The sequence below is a fragment of the Macrosteles quadrilineatus genome, unplaced genomic scaffold, assembly GCF_028750875.1.
Source record: "Macrosteles quadrilineatus isolate MER2022 unplaced genomic scaffold, UCM_ALF_1.0 Scaffold_6__1_contigs__length_79288215, whole genome shotgun sequence".
Lineage (NCBI taxonomy): Eukaryota > Metazoa > Arthropoda > Insecta > Hemiptera > Cicadellidae > Macrosteles > Macrosteles quadrilineatus.
This window is the reverse complement of record NW_026542599.1, coordinates 45734088-45750391: the sequence shown is the minus strand read 5'-3', so window position 1 is coordinate 45750391 and position 16304 is coordinate 45734088.

The window sequence follows — 16304 nt, the reverse complement described above, 5'->3', positions numbered from 1 at the left end:
AATTCAGTGTAACATCAGTCAGAATCAGACGACATTATTGACAACGACACGACACGACAACTAACGAAAAGAGTAATTTAGTGATGACAATTATTATTAAAACCATTAAAAATATAAAAAATAAGATATATCGCTCGTTTATATTAGCAAAAGTATTAAATAAACAGTAATAAAGCTGAGGCTGAGGCTAATATAAGAATAGTTATTTCATGGATTAGAAACTCATTACTCTCTCAAGTTTTATAATATAATACAAATTCTTATACATCAAACGATTTAATGAACTGGAGCAAAGTCGAGTCGTTCTCTTTCTCTCTGTCAAAAGTTGACAAAATTGTATGTCAGAAGCCAATCAATGAATAAATACACATCAGATTCAGAAGTTAGTAACAGTCACCTGGACCACGGAAAGTGCTCCAAGAGCTTTCTGCGCATGCGCAAGCTGAGGTGCCCGTGGGTACAGAACGTCACGTTATGTCTTAAAATGTAAACAAAATGACAATAATGGCGGAATGTTTTCTCATAAGGCCCATGTTAAATTTTCAAAAGTTTGTACTCATATTACGGCGAAAATAGATTTTTCCTGGCTATACCACCGGTCTAGAACTTATTTTTGACACAGAACTTAGTTATTCCGTAAATATAAAAGTTTTTGTTAGGGCCGATTCCCAGATCGAGTTGACAATTATTCAAACTTTAGTCGTATAATATATAGGATTAAAATCAGTTGTGATTATTTGTTTGTATTTACTATATTCTGTTTTGTTTATTTCAGCTTAACTTAACAATCGATAGTTTTATTAATGCTTATGAAGTCAAACGGGGTGAAGCGCGTGGGTAATAGCTATTTTAACGTTCTTCCAACCTGATGATGTGCACGCTTAGCAGCACGAAACAGCTGTAATTATTTTATAACACAAGGATCATTTGACGCAAAATATTAAACCTTTTATATTTAGAATTTATAAGATATTTCCGTATTGAATTTGAAAAACTAGGATAAACCAGAAACCCCAAGCGACTAACGTTCCTGCCACAAAAATATACCAGAAATATTTCTGCAATTAGTCTGAAAACAAACACTTAAAAAGGTACTTTCCTGTTAAAGGGATCATTCATTATTATCGATGATTTATTTTCGATACATTTATATTTTATTTTTGTTTCGATATACGATATTAACGAACTTAAACATATCAGCTGACAACTACATTAAGGGGAGTCGCTACTGAAATCGCTAAAATTTTAACTAATTTTTACTTTGTATCAGGCTTTTATACTTAAGAAAGACTTAAAACAAAAAAAAAACAAAAAAAATTAATAAAAAATATTTTTTTTATGTGCCTTAAAAGTGGGTTTTATTGTTTTTTCGGAACATTTTTAAAATTGATATTTAAAGAAAACCATAAACCGTACACAAATGGAAATGGTATACTTTTGTTCAGCATTAAATTTACTTTAATATCACGTATTTTTACTGTATTACAGAAACAATTACATGTTTTAAAATAATAGCAAATTTTAAGAATATTTTTAAATTTTTTAAAAACTTTTGTTAATTTATATATAAAAAACAATTTTACCAAATGGATTCAAAATACGTGTTCTTTTAGGTTATTATCTGCAAAAGGTGTGTAAAAAATTTCAGAACTGTAGCTCAAGTAGTTTTTTTGGAATATAAAAGTTTTTAGGCTGAAACACAAGCCATGTTTCACAAGCGAACAAAAACACAAGCGTTCTGTTCGGGAAACAGAAGTTTTCCGGCAGATGTGTTTCACTATACAAAATAATTAGCATTTTTCAATAAAAAACCATTTTTGGTAATGTTTTTTTTACAATGCCATGGTAACAAACAACTAAGAATGCAAAAAGCTATAAACTACAATAATTTATTTAGGGCTAAGTTGTGAATAACATATGCACATACCTTTTTATAAGCCTTAGGTTACATTAGCCTACTTGTCTTTGTCGCACTGTAAAAAAGTTTGTTTTATGATTTTCTCCTAGGTACATGTATGTAAAAATGATTTTGGGTGGTTTTTATGATGTAAAAAGATATATATAATAATTTAGGAACAACAAAAGTTTGGAATTTTTGAAGATTTTTCACTAATTTGAGTAGCGACTCCCCTTAAATAAATATTGTATAGTATGTTGTATCTTTGTTGTATTAATAGTCAAAGATAGTATCAAAACAAAGAATAAAAAAATATTTATTAAATTGCAATGAAACTTACTGTAGCATTTTCAAAATTCCGTTTATTATTCCCCACATGGCTTTTCTGTTATCAAACGGAATTTAGAAATGGCAAATAGCAGCAAGTTTGGTTGGTTATGTTAGGTTAACAGTTTTATTTCTTAATCCATACATATTATTTTTTCCTAAACAAGATTAGTTCTCAATTTGTAATTTTAAAACGTTTGAAGATTTTAAAATAGAAGTAATATGGGTCGTAAAGAAAAACAAAAATATCGATATATCGAAAAAAAAACATCGATGATAATGAATGTTCTTTTTCACAGGAAAGTAAAAAAAGACCATTGAGTGAAGTTTAAAATAAAATGGAGGTCTTCCAATGGTCGAAACTCGACAAAAATATATAATGTACAGACTTCTTTATTTTCATCCCACACTGTGAATAAAACATGTGATTGGAGTTTCTTCCATTTGTTTTGATTTTCTGTTTATATTTCATTGTTATTTCGTCAACAGCATGGCAACCCATGAGATTGATGTTAATTTTTTCAAAGTTTTAAATTAATTTGTTGTGCTGATTTTTGAGCCTATTTTAATTTAAAGGGATTCTGCACATCTACAGGTAAATATATTTCCAACAGTGTGTGTAGATTTTCCCTGTGATGCACATGAGCTGAGAAAAAAGGTTTTAAAGAAACATGCTTGCCTATTAATTTATAGATTGAAATAAACGAGTAATGTCCAGTGGTCGAAACTCGACCAAAAATATGTAATGTACTCACTTATGTTAATGTTTCACCCCACACTGTAAATAAAACATGTGATTGGAGTTTCTTCCATTTGTTTTGATTTTCTGTTTATATTTCGTTGTTATTTCGTCACCAGCATGGCAACGCATAAGATCTATGTAAATTTTTTCAAATTTTTAAACTCATTTTTTGCGCTTATCTTTGAGCCTATTTAAATTTATAAAGGGATTCTGCACACCTACAGGAAAATAGCTTTCTAACGGTATGCGTAGATTTTCCCTACGATGCACACGAGCTGAGAAAAAAGGTTTTAAAGAAACATGCTTGCCTATTAATATATAGATAGATACTAATTTATGACCGATGTTCTTGCTGACTTAATCAACTTAAAATTATATTCATCCAAATAGGAAATAGATTCAATTTTCAGCTAGCGTATTCGTATGTATGCATGTCATTTTAAGCTCGAGAATTGGATCACAATAATGTGGAAAGGTTAAAGTTCTCTTAATCTTCAACTTCCAATTTCATTAAGTAATTGTTATTGATATCACTTTGGATAAATAAATATTGATGTACTGTATTTCATTTAGCTGAATATCGATTAGAGAAGTAAATAGTCCCCTGGCAACAAAAAGACACAACAGACTAACAAAGACTACATAGATCACCCATCGCATGACAATGGATGTAAATTTTGGACATTTCAAATCACTTTTCTGGTTAAACTGTGTGATAGGAACAAATGTCACTTCATTGAAAACATTGAAGTATCACACAGGCAAGGTTGTTTATAGTTTATCGATAACAGTGATATACGCAAGTGAGATACTCATCTACCTGTACAGAGAATACTATGATGGTGTTGATAGTAGGTTAGTAAAGATTGCTAGATTCTTAGAAACCTCTTGCATAGAATCTGCCATATTCATGGTAATACTTGACCACAAGACTCTAACATCTATAGCCTTGACTCTTGAGAAGATTAAATGTGAGTTGACGCCACAAAATAATATTGAAAGTAGCACGGTTATGCCGAAGTTGTACCAAGCTACCCCATGGGCTATTGCAGGCCTCATCTGCTTAGGTAGAGCCTATGGAGCTTGGAAGTATCTGCCGAGAACCGCCCCTATCACGTTTTTTCTACACAACTTTGCATTGTACTAACTTTTGGTTCGTGCAAGGCTTAACCATCGTAATATTCCTGAGCAGCATTAGAAAAACACATCTGTCGATTGTAAAGGAAATGACGAAGACGCATGAAGCAAATAGCGAATCTTTCAATGAATCTTTGACTCAAAGAAGGTCTACAAGAAGACAGCTGAACTTAAATTTCCTTCAAGTAGGGTACTTCAAAATCTTGAAGCTTTTGCAAGGAGAGTTATCAAACGCCGAAATTAAACTCAAAGAATACGTTCGGACCACTACTGTGGAGTTAGTAGCCATCATTGTGTGGTATCACACATTTATACTGTCGGAAAGAGAAATTTCATTGGATACGTATTTGTACACAACATTTCCACTCAGTGCGATTTTCTTGGTGATGGTTGTGATAGTCAATCAACTACAAAAACTGAAACAACAGACAAGTCCACAGTTACTCAGATCCCTATACAACTGTAAGAGTAAGTCTCTGCGCAGAGATGTCAAACATCAGATGTTAGCAAACATTCATCGCTCCTCTCCGTTCTCCTGCCGAGTGTTCAACGTTGACTTTGGACTATTCAGTGAACTTGTGGAAGTTATCATTTTATTGTTGGTCACTTTTTCTGTTGATTAGAGATTCAAAGAATCTGTTCGTGCAAAGTTTAGGACAAGTTAAATTATTATTAGAGAACTTTCTCACCAAAGAAAGTCTAGTAATTTAAATAAAACTTGACTTAAACAGTTGAAGAAGTATATTGATTGATGAATAAAAAAAAAATGCAACTAATAGGTGTTGATAAGATAGGACGTTAGTAATTAATCAGATTTATAACCAATGTCTCAACGTTCAAACTTTAATTCAACTTATATTGAGTAGCCTACTGAATACTACAAAGTCTTTGATCCAGTATGTTAGAGCGCATGCAATAAGGTATGAATTATTATCTGACGTGTATTAGCTGCTAAAAACCATGTTTCATAAACACTTTTGTTTGAATAAATTACGACGAAATTGGGTATTTTCAAACTTCCATATATTTAAAATTCCAATACTTTCCATTTTCTCAAGTATAATAGGAGGTCATGATTTACTGAGTCGAAAGCCTTGCTCAGATCAAAGAACAGGCCTACAGAACAGTTCCCCTCATCAAGTGCACTCACGATGTCATCAATGAGAGCAAACATCCAGGTGGTAGATTTATTTTTTACAAAGCAATGTTGGCATTCACTAATTATTTCATGTTTTCCTAGGAATTTTGTTAGGCACAATAATACTGCTTTTTCAAATACTTTAGATATAGACAGTAAATATTTTATGTTCAATGCCAACCATTGGTCGATATCGAAAAGGCAATAAGCTTCAAGTAATCCTGAGTACATACATGGATATCTAAGTGTAACATTTCAGCTTATATTATTCAGTAATTTTTGTGTGATGAAAATCCAGACAGAAGCCTCTTGTTTACGGTTTACATAATACAGTAGTATACAGGGTGTTCATTTGAAAACTTTCCATATCTGTTGTGTGCAAAGGTAAGGCTTTTAACACTTGTTTGTTCTCATTTACCCCTCATTTGGACATGCCAAATCCAATAAAATTATTTTCAATTTTGAAAAATGCCCCAAAAGGGCCCAATTTGGGGGGTAGGGGTGCTTTTTGAGAAATTTTCAAATGTAAACATGGGTTGTGTGATACATCAATTTAAAGGTCTAATCACCCCGATCATTTTGGTGCAAAAAAAGTTTAATTATCTTTAACTGTATTTACAGGGTGGGTCAAAACGTTTTAAAAAAGGACTTTGAAGTAAAGTACCGTATTACCCTAACTACTGAACAGAACAGCGCCAAATTTCTTTCCAAGCTTATTCTTGAGCTACTCTTTAAGATAACTTGTAGTAAGGGCATTTTCCAAGTTATTTTCTAATTTTTAAAAAATCCCAAATTTTAAGAATAAAAGAAAGCTGAAAACTCAAAATTCTTAAATAGCAAGGTATAACAAATTTCATACCACGTGAAAGGTCCTTTTTTAACAAACATTTTACGTATTTAAGTTTTCTTTCTATCTCTTACCGTTTAAAAATTGCAGTAGAAAAACATAATTTTCTATGGTAAAATTGTAACTAGTTTTCTAATAAAACAGCCAAAATTCGTCAATAGACACATTAAATGGTGCAATAACTGAAGGAAACAATTCATAATTATTTTTAGGCAGATAGGCAAACAAGTCATTACGTTTTACTTTGTGAAAAACAAGTTTTATAACTGATGAGAAAAACCCAAGCGTGGGCCGCTTTCTGTAGTACCATTGACTAGTCAATGGTAGTATTAATTTCAAAAGTACCATTTCCTGTCGTACCTAATCAAATATGGTGTAAACTTAAAAAAATAGACTTTATTTTACTTATTGGTCATAACAAAAGTGTTCCAGGATAACTGCAAAGTGTTTAACAATATATATCCAGGTAAGACCTTGAGTCATATGGCTGCAAATGATTTAGTTAGGAAGTTTTCTGAAACTGGCTCAGTTACCAATGAGAAAAGAACAGGATGAAGGGTCCAAGATGAATTCTGACACACGTAAAAGTAGTCGATCAATTTGTTATGAATCCTACTACATCGTTGAACAAAGTGCAATGTGTTTTATTAGAAAACTAGTTACAATTTTACCATAGAAAATTATGTTTTTCTACTGCAATTTTTAAACGGTAAGAGATAGAAAGAATACTTAAATACGTAAAATGTTTGTTAAAAAAGGACCTTTCACGTGGTATGAAATTTGTTATACCTTGCTATTTAAGAATTTTGAGTTTTCAGCTTTCTTTTATTCTTAAAATTTGGGATTTTTTAAAAATTAGAAAATAACTTGGAAAATGCCCTTACTACAAGTTATCTTAAAGAGTAGCTCAAGAATAAGCTTGGAAAGAAATTTGGCGCTGTTCCGTTCAGTAGTTAGGGTAATACGGTACTTTACTTCAAAGTCCTTTTTTAAAACGTTTTGACCCACCCTGTAAATACAGTTAAAGATAATTAAACTTTTTTTGCACCAAAATGATCGGGGTGATTAGACCTTTAAATTGATGTATCACACAACCCATGTTTACATTTGAAAATTTCTCAAAAAGCACCCCTACCCCCCGAATTGGGCCCTTTTGGGGCATTTTTCAAAATTGAAAATAATTTTATTGGATTTGGCATGTCCAAATTAGGGGGAAATGAGAACAAACAAATGTTAAAAGCCTTACCTTTGCACACAACAGATATGGAAAGTTTTCAAATGAACACCCTGTATAGACAGACAATTTTTAGATTTTCTTCGCGCCTTCACGTTGCGTGCAGTAACACTCATATCGTTGCAACAATCGAATAGTCAACACCTACTTGCGGGCGTCGTATCACACACCTACGCCTGCTTGGGGGTGAAAAAAGAAAGTAGTGGTGTAAGAAGAAAAGAAAGAAAACTCAACACTTTCAATGTATACTCCGAGCACTTGCCTTTAACATAATACTCCTTACCAAATACGATAGTTATAAAGGTAAAGTGTCACCGCATGGTTTCAATTAACAATATTAAATTGTTAAGCTTCTAGGTAGTGTAAAATATTTTTTTCCTACAGTCACCCGACAAAGTTGGCTTCCTTGTACTGTTTATAGTACAGAAAGCTGCTAATTGCTGCATATTTATACTTTGCCGTACGGTTTATACTTTGCCGTACGGTTTATACTTTGCCGCACATCAGGATTCCAACGAAACAACACAAAACAGCGTGGTTCTATTATGCACGTAATCCGTGTAAGCTTGGAAATAGGTTGGCAACACTTAAAGATAATAATACTATGAACAGCTGATTGACTATTATAACTACGATTTAACCTGTCATTTCGTGTTTATAGTTTTGGTATTTCTGAACTTTCTGGACTTTTCTTTTAAACGTTTTTAAAACGTTCATACGATCTTAATAAACAAGAAAATACCTTTAAAGCATTTTTTTAGGCGCGGAAACCGCTTCAAATTACAAAAACATACGGAACTATATTCTCAAAACGTGGAGCACATTTCTTGCCGAGGAAAAATAGCGGAGTGATACGGACCGCGGGTACTACTTTCTCTAGGGCACCATTTGTGTTGCCAGCTGAACCTAAAAACGTGTTGTATAGTGTTTGAAAGACTAATTATTTATATGCTTTATAGTGACTGTAGGAAAAATATAATGTGTAACACGAGTGAAAAAGGCCTTTGCTGCACTCGAGATCATTCCGCACTCGCCTGCGGCTCGTGCGTAAACATTGCTCTCGTGTGCAGCAAAGTGCCACTTTCACCACTAGTTACACAAATAACTATTTCCGGTTCATAGTAAAAGGGTATATTGTACCCAAGGCAAGGTACGTAATGTTGTCATGGATACATTACATGCTCCGAAAAAAATTCCTAATAACTCTCTCCATCATAGACCCATCTCCCCTCACTACTACAGTAGTTCAACTCTTACAAAAATATCAGAATCAACGGGTTTTCAAAATCTGTTTTATACATTTGATTCCCATAAATACATTGCATTACTTTTAATACTTTTATACGACTATGTCTGATGGAATTTTCGCACAAACATAAGACAAGCATAATTAATTTGAAGAAAAATTTAATTCAATAACAGAATAAGTACAGTGCTACCATACTCAAAATGCAATAATAGTTTTCACAAAATTTGAAACTGAGTAAACAAATACATTTTATATACTTACATTGACTGTTCTTTATGAACTCCACTACCTTAAAAAGATAATACAGTTATAGACTTATTAAATTGAGGACTCGTTTAGCTAGAAGTTTTGCCCTTTTCATAATTTGTGATTTGATAGTAATGCGATTATTAGTTGTAACCTAATAATAATTAGTAAACATAGCGTTAATTAGTAATTAGTAGTGTATCGTTGTATTAATATTGTCGTAGGCCTGACCATTTTTTAACGTAGGATTGGAGGATTTTTAAAATGCATTTAGCCCAATTTATACGAGCCATTTGAAGAAAAATACAGATGTAAAAACATATTTTAAAAGCTTTGCATTAAAATACACTATGTCTGTGTTAATTTATTATTTATTACGTCACTACTTAGATAGCGCGTGTTAACAATATTTGGTAGTATTATTTCCTAATATTTTTATATGGGTTTTGTTTCACTAATTGAAAGTTAAACTAACAATGGTATTGCGCATTGAGATTACAGAATGTTTCGTTTATCCTGCATTTATGTAAGTGATATATGCAACATTTTATTGTAGCATAGTAAAAAGGAATCAAGTTAATTGATGTCAATGAAACGATCATGATTCGGAGTATAGACTAATCGATATACAGGAATATATAGGAATACGTGTGTAAAAATATCACGAAAATCAAGTATAAAAAAAACAACTCGTTAGTGAGATATTAAAACTAACATAGCATTAATATAAAGCGTGCCAATTAGAGTTAGAGTGGCGATTGGGATGCACATACCCACAAAACACCGTCATGTTTGTTGTTTTGTACAGTCATCTCAAGAGTTAATTACCGTTTGAATAATTTAATGAATCTCAGTGTTGTTGGTCACCTCCCCCCCACAACCATCCTGGTTGACACAGTCAATAGTAGTTGAACAGTTCAATAGCAATGTTTGGAATTTCGAAGGTTTTTAATTTTTGCTAACATAACTGAAATAATTTGTAATCCTAAACGTTTGGTATTTAAAATATAGTTAAAAAGGCTAATGTTTCAAATAAATCTTAAATATCGGAGTGGTTGAAGGTGAGGGATTGATGAGGGGAAGATAGGAGTTTGTTGTTATAAATTGACGCAAATTCCGTTAGAATGTGTTGCTTTATAATTTATGTAAATGTCATTACCAATGATTGAAATGTATGAGTGTAATCTATTTAGACACACAATTATAACAATATTATTGGAAATTATTAAAATGTTAATGGAGTATCAATTAACATTACAGCAGTTGTCGTATTCTACTTAAAAAATAAATGAGGGATTTACATAAAGATCCGTCAATTTAAGATACTCAATAGCATAGAATGAAATGTACTTGACAAAATCTTTTGCTTACCACGTATTTTGTTCAAAAATTGTCTAATTTGTATAAAGTATTTTTAACTAGAAGAGAAACCGTGAAACTCAATACTTACAATACGTTTACATTTGGTAACAAGTAACGCATTCTATGCGAATGTAAATATACTAAAGTCACCATCAGACAGTATTTTGTTACTCTAGAGTGACGCACTGTTAAATGACTCCACACTTGGGCAAAACTCATCAGCTATAAACCAGTTTAACGATCACTTTGTAACTCTTCCGTCACAAACATTCACAATCTGTTAGCTGAAGGGTTTGTGTTGCAGATTTGTTTGTTTTATATCACACAGCTTTACAAGTCATTGATATATTATATTGGACGATAATTTCACGATTCAGCCATTTTTACATTGGACTGTGTGTTCTATGTGGTGGTGTCTAAGACAATCCAACTATAAACAATTTAAAATTTGTTAATGCAAATTCATTTTATGTGAAAGAAAAATTTAACAAATTTGCAGCTAGAATTGATCAGTCATTGTATGCACAGATAAAACATTATGTTATAACTATTTCATTTAATATCTCAATAAAGTTCACCGTATAATTTTTGTTAATGGTCTAATTATTTGTCTTGTTACACAAGCACTTAAAGCTCAGAAATGTTAACAATCGTTACCAACTTGTTACCAGAATATGATTAATTTCCACGCGTAAAATTATTTATTACCCTTTAAAATTACCTTACCAACGGCCCTAAGGAAACTAAAAATATATTTAATAGATGCCATTTGTAAAAATGCAAAGTTACAAGTTTTCAAGTTTCCAGTGCTAGTTTACACGTTTTGTTTCAGATTTTTAGTTCGATCAACAATTTATTAAACTAAACCCCAATAAGTCTTTAACACCTTCATCAAGACTTTTACTGTCATAGCAATAAAAAATGATGTACTGGAGAGAATCAGGTCAACAAATTCAACCTCTACCGTTACTTATTTCTCACAAGTGATAAAAATGGAGGAAGGGTATCGAAAAAGGGCTGAGAATTTAACATTTTTGATCCACACATAAACCCACTCATTTTTGGAAGACATTAATGTTAAATTGATCTAATGCCTTAGGAAAACTGAAAACGAGTATGGATGATTTTAAAGTTTAAATATGACGAAGATCCTATAATTGGGACATAAGAGGTATTTTAGTTTAATATCAAAGTAACAATGTATCATGTTTTACAACACTGCAACAGCTTCAGACCTACAGCATACTTTATTAGCCTCTCCAAAGTATAAAGTACCTCTAACCCCTTGATTGTGCTTGTAATACGACACAAGTGTGTTGAACGATGAGAAGATACCAGCAGTAAAACTTTGTTGATGGAGGCTTTAATATTCAAGCTGGCCTAAGTTGCTCATTATGAAAAGTTGGCTAATAAGCTTAATGATGTTTTATTTTTGCATTTATTTTTATTAGGTGTAGGTCGTTTTTTTAAATAAAAATTCAATTTCATCATATTTAATGTAAAATTGCTAAATTCAAAGATGCAATAACTTACTACATTGCTTTCTTGGTTACCCCCCCCCCCCCCGAATAAAACTTGGCTAAGCAAGTTTTTAAAATAATAAAATAACGTTATCACTGTCAAAAATGCAATTAAATTTACGCAAAATAAATGAGAAATATTTGGACGTGAAAGCCATTAAATTACATTGCAATTTATAGCTTGGATTTATGGCACGGTTAAGGTAAGCATTACACATTAGGTATGTATTTGCGTGTTCCATTTGTAAATTCATATAAATTACACCTCTCCTGAATAATATGTCAGAAAATACAAAAACAGTCTGACTGAAATTTGTGTTAAGTAAAAATATCCAGGGCTGTTACTATTACTGCCATTGAAATTACTGTAATTTATAAATAGTATAAATTAGGATATTATGTGTTGTCAATGTTTTGAGAGTTTATTTTTTTAATATGAATAGTAAATAAAATCTTACATGCCCGTTTTATAAATTATAATCAAAAAGGTTTACTCTAAGGCCAGGGAAGCCATTAGTTTATGTTTATGATCGAATAAGTCCCTGATCTAATATCCTTGATAGCATTGCTGTATGTATGTTATGTAAAAACTTTAACTTTCTTTGCTTTAAAACGTGGTCCCATTAATTGAAGTCCCACGTGATTAATAATGACGTAATACAGTATTGATATAGGACAACGATTAAAATACATTGAAGATTTTCTCAAACAAGCCACACACACAAAACACACACAAAAAACACAATCTAAACTAAAACACCATTATTTAAGGAATCCATGTGTGATTTGTAAACAAAAAATATATCTTCGTCACATTGAAACATGAAATTCCAGCCTATTAAAATCCCAACAACACAAATTGATGGTTTTAACACCTGGGCAAAATCATTACTAATTTAAGGGCTACCATCAAAATGAATCATGCATTTACCATGTTAGCCTAGGATATTTCAAACACCACATGAACTATTTGTAAAGGTAATATATGTATAGATGACACGTCAAATTGGTTTCCATGAAAACACGTGGTTATGGTTATGAAGAAAACTAAAGCCTTTCCTAAGTAAGTCCTGGACTGTGTTGTTAAATTGTATCGTTTTCTTATAATGTAGATCGTGAGGCAAATAAATAGTTTTCTATAGTATTAACAGTGTTTGATTAGCAATATAAAAATAATGGAACACTGCCACAAAAACACAGACGCACACGGTCAATTTTTTGATTGGCTGATAAAAAAATCGGGGAAAAATAAATCACCCTTGATTTATGTCCAGGCGCACAAGGGACCGATTTTTTCGTCGGGAAATTGATTTTTTTCAAGTGCGTTTTAACTTGTTTTATAGGTAATAAATAATAAATACTGTTTGAACTGAAATAAAAATAAATTTTCATACATTAAAATGATTCATCTATAGTTCTATAATTAATCGTATTTCTACTATAATTCTTATTAAAATTATCAGGTTTATTGCCATACGGATATTTTTATGTTCAAAAAATGTCAAACTAGTTTTATGTTCGCTAATGAATTTATGATTACCCTTCATTTTGGATTAAACACCTGATCATTAGTCTTACAAAGTCTAATGGTTGATGTTAAACCGTGGCTGACGATGGTTTAAACGTTCAAGTTGTAGAAGTTGTTACCCTCAGAAACATCTTCAGCCCTCGAGGGATTGAATCTTGTAACTTACAGTCAATGATCCTAAATGGTTTGCTGGGGTTAAATAATCTTCAAGCAACTTAAGTACATATCAGTCTGTGTGCCGTATTTTTGTAAACCGATCTAAAAACGATTATAAGTAAACCTTTTTACCTTTATACCCATACATGGGTGGTATATGGGGTAGAGGAAGGATACTAAACATGGTTTGAGCATGCCTTCTCTTTTGTATGTTTCAAGTATTTTTCTTTGCATTATATTTTGTTCAATATCAACATTATACCAATTGTACTTATTGCTCTTATAATCCTTATGTTTTCGGGCATTTCATTCTCTTCATTGTATGTATTTCAGTATAGTTAGTAGGATGCAGATGAACTGCTGTGGTTGTAGAGTAGGCATTGTGTACTAAGGGCCAGTGTAGATTATCTTGCCAATCAATAACGTATTTTAGGGAGTCTACAGGTCATTTCATAACTTTTTACAAATATTTAAAGTTTTATTTCAGGGTTCATAACGAATATAAATATCATTTTAATCTTTAGGTTACTCACAGAGCCGCCATTTTGTACTTTTCAAAGATTGCTTTACTCTCAATAATCGTCATACATAGCTTTGAATTTTTGCATGGATCTATTTGTGTCACTAGCATTGAAAAAATATTGAATTTTCCAATGTATACGTTTAAAACGGCGGCCATTTTAAGTTTTTGAAGAAGAAAACACATACTACACCGATTTGTTTTGGAACCACGTTTATTCAAAATATTTAAGATGAGAATACAATTTAAATTGCCAGAACTTTATTCTATTATCTCGAGTTTATAATTTTAACTGATAAAATGTCAAGCAATTATAATAAATGTTAAGAGTGTACGGCGTTCTAATTACATCATGGCCCACGTCTTATCGTGGATCATAGATTATAGTCAAGTAAGGATAATGGTATTAATTGCACCACCAGGAGCACTTAGGCACTTAGGAGGGATCAGTCAAACTTTGGAATTTAGTAGTAAATTGTTAATTTCTAATACGTAATGGAAATCGCTACACAACCCTCATTTAATCGGTAAGTTTACACGATGTATTATTGTTATTTAACAAGATAAAATGTCTCCTTTCTTAAGTGTTGGTAAACGGTAACAACAATCTGACACATACTTTCTACCATTACCTTACCAACAATTTTTATCGTACTAAGTGGTGGGAAACTATGATATTTCATTGTAAAAAAATTTCACATAAAACTTTGCTACGTAATTATTACAGCAACGGAGGTTGTACCATTTTGTTTCGAGTCACAAGGAACATGACGTACTAAATTGGAACTATAATTGGTTGAGCTGTTTTTTTTTTTAATCCGATTTTCCGTTATTTCATCTGATTTGATGGGGAAACGAGTAATAGCTTTTGAACAGTAATTTTTACATTAATGGGGGTTTTACCGTTTTGGTTGGAATTACAAGGGTTATAACATACTTGAATCAAAATCGTTCGGATCATTTTTGTGAAAGTTATATTTTTCTTAATTTTAAGGGGTTTTGTGGGAAATTACCATTACAAATTTTAAGTAAGATAAATAACTGAACGTAGCTTGGACAGTTTAATTAAGAAAAGTACATTAGGTGTCCGCTCCAAAAACAAAGTGTCCCTCAGGGTTGTGAAATTTACATTACTAAAGGAAATTTATCAGTTCAGCGAGACAGTTATAAATTAATTCCCGAATACGTTAAACAATACTGTTACTGTTGTTAAGAATACTGTTAAATAATGAACAGCCTAAAAAATGACTTCCTAGTCAACATGGTTCTAGTGTATGCTTACGGGTACTATGAAACATACAAAATATAGTGATAACAAAAAGCCTCGTCCAAAAATGTTTACTCAAACACTGCACATATTTGTAATACGATATATAAAATACTTTACAATAGCTTCCGCTTACGACTTATGATTTGTAGTAGGGCCTAAAATTAATTCTTTTGTCAAAAATATACGCTGTAAAAATGTTAAATAAATCACTATCGTTTAGTTTTTTGTTTAGATTTATTTTAAAAGGTTTATTTGGTGAAATATAGCAAAAGGCAGCTGAACGGTTTGTGCGGTTATACACCATGTGTATTCTGGTTTTTTGTTTACTCTATGCATAAAAGCCAAAATAATGGATTTCGGACCTGTATACACTTTATTTATTAAAATACAATTTACAATATAAAATATCTTGTTTTCCTTTCCCCAGTATAAGTCGTAGTTAATTGTAATTTAATTCCCTGGGAAAATATTACAGTGTTATTATGTGTATTACCAATTTTAAAGGTGATACAATCGTAAAGGAAGATGAGCACAAAAATATCATAAATTACTTCATACCTGCAGAACAGTTGTTGAGTCGGTGGCTCAGTTGGTAGCGTCACGGACTTCGGGCCCAAGGCAGAAGTGTCGTGGGTTCGGATCATGGTCACTGCCGATAGCATTTTATCAGTACAGTTCACCTTTGTACTGTACCGGCTCACCCCTTGCTTTGCTAGATACGTTCCACGCAAAGATCTGTAGGCTATGTGGACGGGCAAATGCAAGGTTAAAAGAGGCCGCCAACCTCTTAAAAAAAAAGGGAAAAAAATTCCCTCATGAAGTACACACACGATGTAATCAATGAGAGAAAACATCGCACTGGTGGAAGATTATTTCATGTTCTCTAAGAATTTTGCTGGGCGCAATAATAATACTTTTTCAAATACTTTAGATGTAGATGTCAAATGGAAATGAGCCAATAGGTGTTGAGAGCTTTAGAAAGTTTTTTTTTTTTTTTACTGTACTGACTATTGCAAGCTTTATTGCAAGCTGACTATTGCTGGTTTGATGTTTCCTAAAATATTACCTTCAAATTTTTAGATTTATTTCAGCTTTAAATAACATAAATAATGTTGATGAGTAAATACAATG